The 14,681-nt window shown below is 43.7% G+C and overlaps 1 pseudogene; it reads left to right on the forward strand.

The window, feature by feature from the left end:
• The first annotated feature begins 5,912 nt into the window (after positions 1–5,912).
• LOC129399214 (small nucleolar RNA SNORA70) lies at positions 5,913–6,030 on the forward strand (annotated as a pseudogene).
• The last annotated feature ends 8,651 nt before the right edge of the window (positions 6,031–14,681 follow it).

Raw genomic sequence — 14,681 nt, forward strand, 5'->3', positions numbered from 1 at the left:
GTAATTTGTGTTATTTGGAAATGAAATAAAAGGTTACATTAACAAATTATATACTTGGTATCACATAAGATATTTTTAGATGATATTTTATAACTAAATGGACAGTCCATATAATTGTGTTTTGAAGTCAAAGGGGCTACAGCTATAGTAATATTGTAGGTTAGGCAATTTTCTTGCACCTAACCAACCCAGATTTAATCCCCCATACCACATGTAGTCCCCCAAGCACAAACACAAATGATTCCTGAGCACATAACCAGGAATAAGTCCTGAGCATAGATGGGTGTGGCCCATAAACCAAAAAAAAAAAAGAGCGAGCGAGTGAGCAAGAGAGAGAGAGAGAGACAGAGAGAAAGGAGAGAGAGAGAGAGAGAGAGAATAGAGCCAAAACTGTAAGTAACTTATTATGGCAGCAGATCATAGCCCCTAATGATTCACCTCCCTCTCCCTCTTATTTGAAATTAAAAGGTCTTTTGCAGCTGTAATTAAGATCATAAATCTTTTAATTTTATTATAATTATAATTTTTGTTTGGTTGGTGTTTGGCCACCCGTGGCAATGCTCAGGAGTTACTCCTGGCTCTGCACTCAGAATTGACTCCCGGCAATGCTCTGGGAACCATATGGGATGCCTGAGATCGAACCTGGGTCAGCCACGTGCAAGGTAAACATTTTACCTGCTGTACTATTGCTCTGGCTCGAAAGTCATAAATCTTTCAACAAGAAGATTATCCCAGTGGGTTCACTCAAGTTACAGGAGTTCTTAGAAGCAGTGTCAAAGCAGAAATGAAGCAGACTGGGAGATGAAGGCAATCCCAAGTGTGAAAAACCCTCAACTGGCTGTTGCAGGCTGAAAATGGAAGAGGGGGCACAAACCAGAGAACAAGGCTCTGCAAACTGACCATCATTTCCCAGTCAACCAGGAAATGCAATCTCAGTCTTCAAGTCGCCAAGAACTGAGCCTGAGAGATAGTAAAGGGCTGAAGGTGCTTGCCTTGCACGTGGCTGTCCCTCTCCTTTTTCTAAAATATATTTTTTAATGAATCACTGTGAGATACAGTTACAGACTTACAAAATTTCATTCTTACATAATGATCAAGTATCCATCCCCCACCAGTGCCTATTCTACACCACCAGTGTTCCCAATATCCCTCCTGCCACCCCCCATCCTCCAACCCTCAGTGGCAGGTATATTTCCTTTTACTCTCTCTCTCCTTTTTGGGTGTTATGGTTTGCAATAAAGGTAATAAGTAGCCAACATATTTGATCTACAGTCTACTTTGAGCACTCACCTCCCATCCTAAGCGGGCCTTCTAAGCATCATTCACTTAGTGGCCCGTTTTCTCTATCCCAGCTGCTTTTTCCCCAGCATGTGAGGCTGGCTTCCAAGCCATGAAGTGATCCTCCTGGTCCTTATCTCTATTATCCTAGGGTGTTAGTCTCCCAGTCTGCTATGCCCCCCTTCTTTGATCCCTGGCATCACCTAGAGTCCCCTGGAAAAGTCACCTGAGCACAGAGTCAGGAGTAGCCGCTTAGTACCTCCAGATGTGGCCCCAAACTGATTCTCCTCCTAAAGAAGTGATTTTGGCCAACAAGCTGAAGGAGCTTAAAAACATATTCAAACTTGGAGGCTCCAGACAGAAAAGTAGACCCAGAAACATCTTTATTTTAGCCTTGTGTGGCCCTAAGAACTGGACCCCGTTGTCCCAGAACTGCTATTGCATTCAAGTACACAACAATAAAGTGATGGTAATGATGACAGAGGGTGAAATGTAGGAGGTATGTTTTATAGTTAAAGCCATCAGGTCAATGAATGGGGAAAAAAGACACCCAGCTTTCATCTCTGTTTGATGAGAGGCATAATAGACAGTCTGGAAGAAATATTGGTTTTAGAGTTACAATCAACGAAGGGGTAGAAAGGGACAAAGGGTTGTCAAGGACATCAACCAATCTTAATTATACAATCCTATATAACAATGAGATGCCATGTAGAAATGGTCTCTGTGGAAAACTGAATGGGATTAAGAAGGGTACTAAGAGGGCCAGACTGATAGTACGGTGGGTAGGACACTTGCCTTGCACAAAGCCAATCTATGTTCCATCCTGGCCACCACATGTTGTTCCCTGAGTTCTACAAGGAGTGATCCATAGCACAGAGTAAGAGTAAGCTCTAAGCACCACCCAATTGGAAAAAGAGGAAGATGGTGATGAAGAGGAGGAGGAGAAGGAAGACGAAAAAGATGGCGACGACGACGACAAGAAGAAGAAGAAGAAGAAGAAGAAGAAGAAGAAGAAGAAGAAGAAGAAGAAGAAGAAGAAGAAGAAGAAGAAGAAGAAGAAGAAGAAGAAGAAGAAGAAGGAGGAGGAGGAGGAGGAGGAGGAGGAGGAGGAGGAGGAGGAGGAGAAGGAGGAGGCGGAGGAGGAGGAGGAGGAGGAGGAGGAGGAGGAGGAGGAGGAGGAGGAGGAGGAGGAGGAGGAGGAGGAGGAGGAGGAGGAGGAGGAGGAGGAGGAGGAGGCCCTTGTAATGGTCTATTTCACAGTGATTCAATAAAAAAGTAAAAAAAAAAAGAATGGGCGGTTGCATTTAATGTTAAATCCCTTGGGGTTAGCTTTTTGAGGGTGAAGCTTTATCATATGGTTCTGATTGAGTCAACGTGGGTAATAAAATCATTGAATTACAGGTCTACATAGTCTCACTTTTTTCCCTGGTCAGTAGGTCCACAAGGAAGACAGAGAGAAGGGAACCCACAGTGTGTGCTGAGAACTAGAGTACACCGAACTAGAATAACACAGACATCCCAGGTTTTGATCAGTGGTCATATTCTGATGGCCACTTGCCAGAGTTGGGTTTTTTCCCCTTCTTTTGATTCAAGGAGAGAAAATGCTCATTCTATGTGGCAGACTTATCCCCATCAAAAACAAACAAACGAAATATCTTGTCTGTATGGTCATGGGGAGCATTTTAGGGTCAGAGAAATAGTACCAAACTGAGGGTTCTTGCCTGGCATGTGCCTATTACTTTGACCCTGGTCCGAATTCCGGCATGCATCTAGGCCCCAGAGGGCCATCCCGTGTGCCCCCTGCCCCAAAGAAACAGTTTGTACAGAGAAAGAGAATGAGTAAATGATTATTGTGGGAATCTTAATTTATTGATTACTCAGTAAGCACCTGAGTAATCAGTAAATTCCCTCCTGGTTGAGGAACACTCCGTTATTTGCAAACCTAAAAGAAAGTTTCAACCTGTCCATATCTTTAGCTTTTGGGAAAAGGACAAGGTAAGAATGTTCCTGGCCAGAACTGCTGCTGATTCATAATTTTGAATTAAATTCTTCATTTGTTCACTTCTTTGGGGCCAGTTTCACCACTATCATATCTTACTCTTTTTTTTCCTTCTGTTTTTCCCCCCAGTTATTGGGCCATGCCCAGCCAGCTCAGGAGTAAGTCCTGGCTCTGTGCTCAGGGATCACTCTTGACTGAACCATCAAGGCAAGCGCCTTACGCACTGTTATCTCTCCAACCCCCTTTCTTCCATTTCTACATAAGTTGGGCATCAGGTAAAATCTAGATGCTTCCTGCAAAATAGACAGCATGGGAATTTGGAACAAAGGAGGATGATGTGTTAAGAGAAATAACCTTTTAATCCCAGTTCATAGAGGATCTAGGAGAAGCAGGGCCTGTTTTCCGTAAGATATTTCCACCTCCCCTTTTTCTTGCACATGTAAGTAAAACAATCAGAACCTTAGGGATATTAAGAGGGTTTCCATTGGGTCACATTTAAACGTATCCTCTAATATGGATTGAATCCTAGTGGGTATTTAAGAAAACAAGTCTAGAAGCTAGTCTTATCCACCTGTAAAGAGTGATGTATTTGTTGCCAACGGCTCATTTATGTTTATTTTCTTCTGTCTAGAATATCTTGCCTCTCCTTTTTTGGATTATAGCCATGCCCATTCTTTTACACATTGTCTGGGGCTGCTTTTCTCTCTGAAGATGGACTTGAGGAGCTGCAACCAGAGATTACAGGGTCCTCAAAAACAATTATTATCTGATCCTTTACAGGAAAAATAGATGCTGACTCCTGGCTTCATACAGGGCTTAAGCAAAATGAGGCAAATGGACAGATTTATATTAAGGTCTAAAAAAAATTATAAATATGTAGGAGAGACCTGGGCTGGAGCTATAGCACAGCGATTGGGCTTTCGCCTTTCACGAGGCCAACCCGTGTTCGATTCCTCTGCCCCTCTCGGAGAGCCCGGCAAGCTACTGAGAGTATGGAGTCCGCACGGCAGAGCCTGGCAAGGTACCCGTGCGTATTGGATATGCCAAAAACAGTAACAATAAGTCTCTCAATGAGAGACGTTACTGGTGCCCGCTCGAACGAATCGATGAGCAATGGGATGATGACAGGAGAGACCTGACATAGTAGTAATAATGTGCAAGAAGAAAATAGTTCTTCTCACTCTGGCTTATTGACACCTCTCAGACATCAACTTAATGTCATTCTTCTGGAAAGCATTCTTTGATTCTCTAGCAGATTTTCACCAATGAATATGGTATTAGCTGTGGGTTTGTCGTACATGATATTTGTCGTACATTCCATATGTGGAATATGTTCCTTTCTAGCCCTATTTGTTTAAGAGTCAATAATTGAAGCCAAGGCCTCACCCAAGCAAGGTAAGTGCCCTACCACTAAATTATATACCTCTGGCCTTCTATGTCTAAATTTGTTTGGTTTGGGGGCCACACCAGGTGGTGCTCAGGAGCTACTTCCGGCTCGGTGCACAGGGATCACTCAGCACTCATGGCAGTGCTGGGAGAGATATGATGCCCAGCCTCAAATCAGTGATGTGGTGCAGCCACAAGCTAAACAAGAGCCTTAACATTTGTACTAACTCTTGGCCCTCTATACCTTTATTTAGCTTTTATCATAAATGGGTGCTGAATGCTGTCAAATACTTTATTTTCATGCAAATACTATCTTATTTCGAATTAGGGGTAAAGTGAAAGACTTTGATACTGAGTTACATCCACAGGAAACCTTATATAGCAACTTAGGAAAGTAAGAACAGATTACATTTCCCAGGAAGCTTGCTATAGGCAAATGTTTCTCAACGTGGGTGATACTGGCCCTGGGAGTGAGGATGTAGGGGTGCAGTGAGAACATCTGGGGTGGCACTGACCTTGGGTGCATTGGGGAGCATTCTTTTTTTGTTGTTTGCTTATTCCTAAATAAGTAAATACATTTATGAATAAATAAATATTGTCATATAAATACTAATACAAATACTATCTTAATATTACATATTTCACCTTTCATTTGTATTATGGTATATGGACTGGAATGATAGCACAGTGGGTGGGGCATTTGCTTTGCACACGACAGACCCGGGTTCAATTCCTCCATCCCTCTCAGAGAGCCTGGCAAGCTACCGAGAGTATCCCGCCCACACGGCAGAGCCTGGCAAGCTACCCATGGCTTATTCGATATGCCAAAAACAGTAACAACAAGTCTCACAATGAAGACGTTACTGGTGCCCGCTTGAGCAAATTGATGAACAATGGGATGACAGTGCTACAGTGTTATACATTACATTGATTTGTGTATGCTGTACCATTTTTGCATCACTGAAATAAATGCTACTTGTCATGATGTATGATTATCCTAATGTATCATTGAATTTAATTTTCTAGTGAGACTCTGTATCTATGTTCCTTTGGTTCATTAATGATAATGGCTTGGGGCAGGTGTGTGTGTGTGATCCTTACCTGTATTTGATATCAGGAATCCTTATCTGAATTTGACCTCAGCATTGCTGACTTCATAAAATGTATTTGCAAGTATTGCCTCTTCAATTTTTTAAGACTGAGCAGTACAGGCTTAATAAGTTCCTTGGGTTTTGTTCTTTAGAAAGGCCTGCATTGCTGCTCTCTGCCTGTGGGCCCGGTGTGCAGTGGCTGCAGGCGGCACCCGGCCTCCTCGGGAGTGGACACAGCCTGTGGCTTGGACAGGCTGTAATAACTGAGAGACAGTCCCTCGCCATGGACGTCTCTGTTACTCTCGTGCTGGCCCCAAACTCAGGCTCCAAACTGGCAGGTGCGTGTGTGTGGGATGGGGATGGGGGGTGAGAGGGCACCTTGGAAAGTCCCAGGTCACTGTAGACCAGGTCCACATTGGCCAAGTCATCATGTCCATCTGCCCCAATTCCAAAGCTCTGGGCCTGCAAGTGTGGCTCTCCGCTGGACCAAGTTCAAGTCTCCTGGCTGCTATAAGATCCATGTCTCCATGAAGTGCAGCTTTGCCAAGTTGAATGTGGATGAGTTTGAAGACTGGGGCTGAGAAGCCGCTCATCCCAGATGAGCGTGGGGTCAAGCACACCCCAAGAGTGTGAGCCTCTGCACAAATGGCAGGCACTGCGTTCCTGAGAGCTCTGGAGCTGTCCCCCACCCCCAGTCCCAGTCTCTGTTCCCTACCCCAGCCCTCAACACCCCATCCCACCCACCACAATAAATCCTGCTTCTTAAACAGCAACAAAAGGCCTGTATTGCTACTACCTTTGCTCTCAGAGTACTGAGAGCATAGTTCTCATAGTTCTGAGAGCTTGTTTCCATTTCCGGATCTCCAGACGTTCTTTAACTGACTTCCTCCCTGGGTCTGTGTTTGCCCAGAAAGGTAGTATTCCTTAGCCACCAAGTATTTGAAGCTTTCTTGGTTTTGTGTGTGTGGTTGATTTCTAATTTTATATAATATGAAAAAAAACTAGGTATTAAAATTTTAGGTATGATACTCATAAATCACCTTTTCTTTGTGTCCTAGCATATGATCTATCCTTGAAAATGTTTTATGTACGTTTGAAAAATGTGTAAATGCAGCTGTTTTGCAGTGAATTGTTCTGTAAGTGCTCTCGAGGCCATCTGTCCTAGTTAATCGTTGAAGGTTATTGTTGGCTTCTTCTGTTTAGTTGATTTATCGATAGCTGTTAGTTGGTTGTTAAGAACCTCTACTATTATGTTGCTGTCAATGTTAGTCTCTAGTTCTATTCATAAGTACTCAGTATATTATGGAACTCCTTCACTTGGTGCACACATAATTATTACATGTAATATCCTCTTCTTCTAAGCACTTAATCACTATATAATGCCCATCCTTACCATTTGTACCTTTTTAAAATGGAAATTCTATCTGACGCATGTATCTGCCTTTTTAAATTGGCCATTTGCTTATAGGTTTTCTCCCCTCAGCTTTTTACGTTGAGTCTGTTTCCTGTAAGCAGTACAAAAACATTTTTATTGCTTAAAAATTAATTTTGTGGGGCTGGAGCAATAGTAGAGTGGGGAGGGCATTTGTCTTACATGCAGCCAACCCGGTTTGTTCCCAGCATCCCATATGCAAGCCCCCCCCCAGCACTAGCAGGAGGAATTCCTGCGTGCAAAGCCAGGAGTAACCCCTGTGCATCGCTGGGTGCGACCCCAAAAGAAAAATAATTAATTTTGCTTGGGGCTGGAGCAATAGTACAGTGCATAGGGCCTTGCACATGGCCAACCTGGGTTTAATCCCTGACAGCTCATATGGTCCCCCAAGCCCCATCAGGAGGAAGCCCTGAGCTCTACCAGGTGTGACCCAAAACAAAAAAATCAAAGTTTAATTTTTCTTTTCCTTTCATCCACACTATGATTTTCATATAGGTGAATCCATACCACTAATATTTAGGTTTAGTTAATATTTAGTTACTGATAGTTGGACTGGAGTGATAGCATAGTGGGTAGGGTGTCTGCCTTGCACACAGTGGACCGTGTTCAATTCCTCCGTCCCTCTCAGAGAGCCCAGCAAGCTACCAAGAGTATCCTGCCTGCACGGCAGAGCCTGGCAAGCTACCCGTGGCCTATTCAATATGCCAAAACCAGTAACGACAAGTCTCACAATGGAGACGTTACTGGTGCCCACTTGAGCAAACCGATGAACAATGGGACAACAGGGCTACAGTGCAGTGCTACTGATATTTGCTCATTGCTATTTTTTTAAATTTTTAAGCATTTGTTTTTCTGATATTTTCTTCCGTTTTATCTTTTGTATCTACTTTGGCATCCTTATTTGACATTTGATTTCCTTTGTTAGTTTTATTTGGGGGTGGGGCAGGGAGTGGGCCGCACCTAACAATGCTCAGGGCTTACTCCTGTCCTTGTGCTCAGACATCACTCCTAGTAGTGCTTGGAGAGCCATATATGATGTCAGGGTTCCACCCAGGGTTGGCTGCCTGCCCTACCCCTCTACTGTCTCTCCAGCTTCGCCTTTTCTAAATTTTTTATTTCTGTAGAATTTGTTTTTTTAGGTTCTCAGGAGATGTATATGTCAAATCTATCCTTATAACCTATTGGGCAGATTTGATCTTAAATTCATTTTAGGGGCCCTAGTTTTTAGTTTTTATTTATTTTCATCATTTTTTCCATTGAGGCACACAGATTCACAATATTGTTAATCACATTTTTCATGCAGACAGCATTCCAATACCACGGCCTTCACCCGAGAGCCCACTTCCTTATGCCAGTCCCAAGGGCCCCTCCTGCCCCCTCCCCAAGAGTAAGCTTGTAAGCTCAGGTCTATAGATAAAATCTTCAGTTCCTTAGGGCTGGAGTAATAGCACAGTGGGTAGGGCATTTGCCTTGCACACAGCCGACCCGGGTTTGATTCCCAGCATCCCATATGGTCCCCTGAGCACCGCCAGGAGTAATTCCTGAGTGCAGAGCCAGGAATAACCCCCGAGCATCTCCAGGTGTGACCCAAAAAGCAAAAAAAAAATAAAAAAAAAACCACTTCAGTTCCGATGGCTTCGACCATTTGTTGTTCCATTACTATGTTTCTTTTATATCCCACGTAAGGGGAAATCTCTCTCTCTCTCTCTCTCTCTCTCTCTCTCTCTCTCTCTCTCTCTCTCTCTCTCTCTCTCTCTTTCTCTCTCCCCTTTCTCTCTTTCTCTCACTTTAAATTGTGGGAGAGGGGCTGGAGAGATAGCACAGCAGGTAGGGCATTTGCCTTGCACACGGCCGACCCGGGTTCAAATCCCAGCATCCCATATGGTTCCCTGAGCACGGCCAGGGGTAATTCCTGAGTGCAGAGACAGGAGTAACTCCTGTGCATCACCAGGTGTGACCCAAAATTTAAAAAAAAAAAATTGTGGGAGAGGTGACACCTACATACATAGGGCTAATACCCTGAAATTCCGCAAAATTGTAAATCAACAAGAAGTTGGAAGAGTAAACTATTTTTCAAAAACTATATCTATCTTTCTTAGAGGCATATATGTTTTATTTTGTTTTTGTAGTTACATGCAGTGGTGCCCAGAGCCTACTCCTGGCTTTGATTCCATTCTTTGAAAGTATGATTAATAGTATTGTGAATCTGCATACCTCAAGGGAAAAAATGATTAAAATAAATAAAAACCAGAAATAGGGCCCTCTAAAATTAATTTCAGATCAATTAACTCAGGAGAACCAACGGAGTTGCCAGGGATCAAACCTGGGCCAGCTGCCTGCAAGGCGAGAGTCTTATCTGCTGTACTGTCTCTTTATCCCCATGGTATGTAAATTTTAAAAATTAACATATTGAATAACTGTGCTAATCATTTTAAAATTTACATGAAGTAAATCTTTGAAATGTAACATTTTTAAGTGAAGAGAAATAAGAAAAAATTAAGGGGAAATGTAAATAGGTCTATAAAAGCATTTTATTCTAAGCAAAGAAATATTGATTTTATATTAGAAAATATTATAGATACTGTTTAAGTAAATAATTGTAATAAAAATCTCTAAGTATGTAATAAAGAACATCTGCTCATACATAGAACATTCAATATAAATGAAATGTTACTGAAAATGTATAAAATTCTTTAGCAAGCAAGAAGTGAACGTACCTTTCAAAATCTAGAAGAAAGCAACCATAAGCACCATGAGTGAATGCCAAGTGCTGGAAAGTTTGTCCCGTCTTTTAAAGTAGCTCATTTAAAGTTTTTTGTCAAATTAGTTTCAAGACTATAAATTCCCTATGCTGATTGATGCTGGTCCATGAAACTCTGTATAGTTTCTTCAAATCTAAATAATAATCTAGCTGGACATTTTTGGTGAGGTGTTCATTTGAGCTTCTGTACTACACCCTGTGAGTGTCAAAGGAAGGAGCTTGGGGGCACGGAGGACAAGTGTTCAGTGGCTGAGAACGACCTCCCCAGGCCGGATGATGGCAACAGATGGACAAAGAACCAGGCAACGAAGAAACAGGGTCCCAGACTGGCTGGTAGACATTTATTTCTCTCTCCTCCCCAGCGTAGTCCATACTCTCCTGTACAGCACAACCGTAGTCGTAGTTTTGGGCGTAGTTCCAGTCATCATAGTTCCATCACCCTAGGGTCTCCTCGTAGACCTCAAAGTCCTCTACTAGTCCTTCCCTTTCTAGTCCTCTCTGTCCCCTTACAGCATAGTCATATAGAAATCACGAAGGGTGGGGGTACACATAAGTAGGGTTGAACATTGTCATAACAACAAGCAGAGGTAAAGCCTACAGGGGAAGTTCTAGGGCATTAACTCAAGGACAAAGTCTCATCTGAGGGTTCAGCACTCCAGATTACTGGGAGACCCGCTCAAGGGCAGGATTCCATCCAGGGTGTATTGCTTTCTCCTCTCCTCAGCTAGTAACCCATTTAAACAACATAGTAAATTTACTTCTTGTAATATTTCTACCCATTTTGTATGAACACAGTAAGATATATATTAAGCTTAAAAGTTAGCTTTTCCTTGTGGACATCTCGCTATATATCCCAGACCACAGTCCTCAGGCCAGGTTAGTTTTTCCTAACCCCAGCAGGGTCCTTATTCAGTTACTTCTTTTTGGGTTATGACAGAGTTCATTCCATGGCCATGCTCTTACTTTATTATAGTTATGGTGCTTAGCTTGTCTCCTTTAGATGCCAGGGTAGCTTACAGCTTGCCTTGGGTCCATCAAGTCCCTTTGCCAGGACCCTGCTCTTGGAGTGCTAGGAACTAAGGGTAACTGAGGCTTAAGTCAAGTAAATATGGGTGCCCAGGAGTAAATATTATTTTGGAGTCAATTAACTCCCATGTTACAAAGCATAGCATGAACTGTCTTCCTGTGTTTATACAAAAAAGGACATTGTTGAATAAACCATGCAAAATTATATAAAGGAAAGAGAGAAGCAATATAGGATTATTAGTGCTTGATGGAATTGGGTGTGCCTCAGGAGCACTGTTGTGGGAGTGACTCAATAAACCTAAGCCCCCTGCGGGAGGAGCAAGGACAACCCAATGCTACCCAACAGTACCCCTTCATAGTTTCTGGCTTGTAGTCACATTTGGTAGGTCTGCTGTGAATCTTATGGGTTTTCCTTTGTATATTAGTTCCTTTCTTGATCTTGCTATTTTTAATACTGTCTCTAGTTTTTGTCATTTCAGCACAATGTGTCTTGCAGTTTTTCTCTTTGGGTCTGTTTTTTGCTGGGACCCTTATCCCTCAACACTAGGAAATTTTTTTTTAAATTTTTGATTTTATAAAGTAGTTCACAATGGGCTGGAGCAATTGCACAGCTGGTAAGGCATTTTCCTTGCATGCGGCCGACCCGGGTTCTATTCCTTTGTCCTGGGTTTGATTCCTTCGCCCCTCTCAGAGAGCCCAGCAAGCTACCATTCCTCCGCCCCTCTCGGAGAGCCCGACAAGCTACTGAGAGTATCTCACCCACACGGCAGAGCCTGGCAAGCTACCCGTGGCTTATTCGATATGCCAAAAACAGTAACAATAAGTCTCACAATGGAGACATTACTGGTGACCGCTCGAGCAAATCGATGAGCAACAGGATAACAGTGACAGTGACAGTTGACAATATTTCATTACATTTAATATTCTATCACCAATCCCACCACCATTACACCTTCCCACCACCATATCTCTGATGTTTCCATCCCGAACCCCAATCCCTGTCCCAAAGCAGAACCGAAATAATATATTTTGTATTATTTGTTATGAAAAACCACAGAAAATGCTAGAAAAAAAGTATCCTTAGAGGAAAGAGTGTGAGGATTGTTGTATTTCACCAAGGGGCCATTAAGCCCTTCTATGAGATCACTATCATGTTGTTAAAGGTTGTGTGTTATTTATATGCATATCTGTTAAAAAAATGTATATTTCCTTCTAAGATTGGTTGCCTCCTACTTTGAACCCTGTCAAATGTGGTGAGTAATCCCGGAGTATGGGTAGAGTATGTGGTTTGATGCATCGTGCGGTCCAAGAATAGATGCACTTGTGGTGAGGCTTGGCCCAGCTGTAGAGAGCCACCACGGTGGTGGCTGTGTTGTGGAAGTTTTCAGCTTCCGGAGCTGGGTCCCTTGAGGTGGAGAGGGGTCTCACCTGCCCCCCCCCGCCCCCGAATTCCAGGGCGTCTCAAGTGAAACAACCTGGCATGAGGTCTGGCAGCATGGTTATGGAGAGAAGGATGTGTGATCTGGACAGTGGCCAATGACATGATTATTTGGCACCAGCCAGAGGTGGCATGGCTTCTGGGTTGCTGGAGACCGGTGGGTACGGGCGGGGGAATCTCCGTACCTGGTCCTGCTGAGCCCAGTGTTCTCAGTCACAAAACCCCGCATCTATGATTTCTTCATCAAATTCTCCTTCCTGTTCCTCAGAGAATCCAGTGACTCTTATATTGTTCCTCCTAAATTCATCCCATAGTTCTCTGGTGTGCTATTGATAGTCAGACTTCCCCCCACCTTCTGTTCTTTTCTAGAGGTTTCCTTCTCATCTTAGACCACCTCTATCTTTTCCTCAGCTGCTGTTAACTCTACTGCTTGGACTTCCTTTTTTTTTTCCTCCAATACCACCTACCAACCTCTTCATTTCTGTCACTTCAGATCTCATACTTTCTGTGCCATTGTTTCTTTGAGCTCATTAAACATCCTCTCCATGGTGTCACTAAAGTCATTCTCTGAGGATTTACAGAGTTGGTTGGTGGCTAAGCCTTCTGCGTGACTTTCACTCACTGAACTTGGTGGGCTATTACGCCCCATTGGGTGTGCAATGTGCTTCCTGTGCTGAGGGTGAATCTTTGTTGTTAGGCCTCTAGCAGACGCTAATGGATTAGGCTGTGTGTCACTCTTTTCCTATCCTGTCTTCACCCAGGCAGGAAGTTAAACCATGAGCAGTGTGAAATTTGATGAGCAGAATTGGGCCTATTGGTTATTGCAGTGGTCAGGCATGGAGGCTGCCGGGGTCTAGCTGAAAGGGAGTAGTATAGGATAACATAGCCTCAGGTAGTTTAGGTTTATTGGGTTACTCCCACCACAGTGCTCCCATCCCTTTGTTTAGCTGTAATCACTTCTCTATGCTCTCTTCCCCAAAACAGTTTTCCCCTAGTCTAACTCTGCTAATTTGTAAGGTCAGACCTTCCTAGGACACTGAATATTATAATATTGCCTTTCTCCTTTCCTTATGCCTTTTGAATAATTTACTTTAAAGCAATGTCCTTTTTGTATAGACACAAGAAGACAATATTATGCTTTTGTAACTTGGGACTTAATTGGCTTCAAATATTATTCATTCCCCAGCATCTGCTTTCTCCACTTAAGCCTCAGTTGCCCTCAGTTCCTAGCACCCCAAAAGCAGGGTCCCGACGAGGGACGGGACAAATCCAGGGCAAGCGGTGAGTTATGTGCTATCCTGGCATCGAGGTGGGCCTGGCCAAAGTGCCTAATTCTTAACTATAAGTTATGAGCTTGATCATAGACAAATGCTGTCATGATCCAAAAGTAATGACGAGACTACGACCCTGCTAGGGATAGGAAAGACTGATCTGGCCTGAGCACTATAGTCTGAGATCAAGATGGCCCCAGGAGAGCAATTCTATAAGCTTTAATGCATTTCTTATTGTGTCCATACAAAATGATTAATATTATGAATGCTTATATGTTTGCTGGATGAGGAGAGGAGAAACACACACATGAGACTCCGCCCTTGGGTGGATCCTCTGGCTGAAAGAGAATCCAGTCCTAGGAGAAGCATCCTCTGAGGGAAAGGAACCTTACCCCTATTGATTGTGACCACACCTATGTGTAAGCCCCAACCCCTCGTGCTGGGGGGATTTAACTAGGCTGTAAGAGTGGGTTGGGGGGCCAGATCCACAGATCTGGAGAGAGATCCAGAGCCGGGAGAGAAGCAGAGAGAGAGAACGAAATAAACTGATCGAGCAACCAGTTTGGCCTTCTTCCTTCTGCCGCCTGCCCTTGACCAACAGCCACACACAGCGGTTCCAGGGCACCAAATGCGGGCAGTGAGACAGAGCGGCCCGGAGAGCCCGAGAATGCACACGCCTGACAGCGTTCTTTAGTTTTTTACAGAGTAGAATCCATCTACCCTGGTTCCAACGAGGCCTGAGAGGTGTCAGACAGGAAAGTGATTTCACCTGCGGGGTGGGGCAACGTTCAGGAGATACAGAGCTGGGCCCTTCGACATAGTGATGGATATTGGGCCTAGAGGCAGCGGGACCCCAGCCAGAAGGGAGGGGAATTTGCTTCCTGTTCTGAAAAGGGCCCAGACGCATCAGCTGGGAGAGTGATCTCATCTGGGAGGTAGGGAAGCAAGCAGAGGATCCACTTGGCTTACTGCAGCCACGTTTTTATTCTTTCCTGTCCC

The sequence above is a fragment of the Sorex araneus genome, chromosome 10, assembly GCF_027595985.1.
Source record: "Sorex araneus isolate mSorAra2 chromosome 10, mSorAra2.pri, whole genome shotgun sequence".
NCBI lineage: Eukaryota > Metazoa > Chordata > Mammalia > Eulipotyphla > Soricidae > Sorex > Sorex araneus.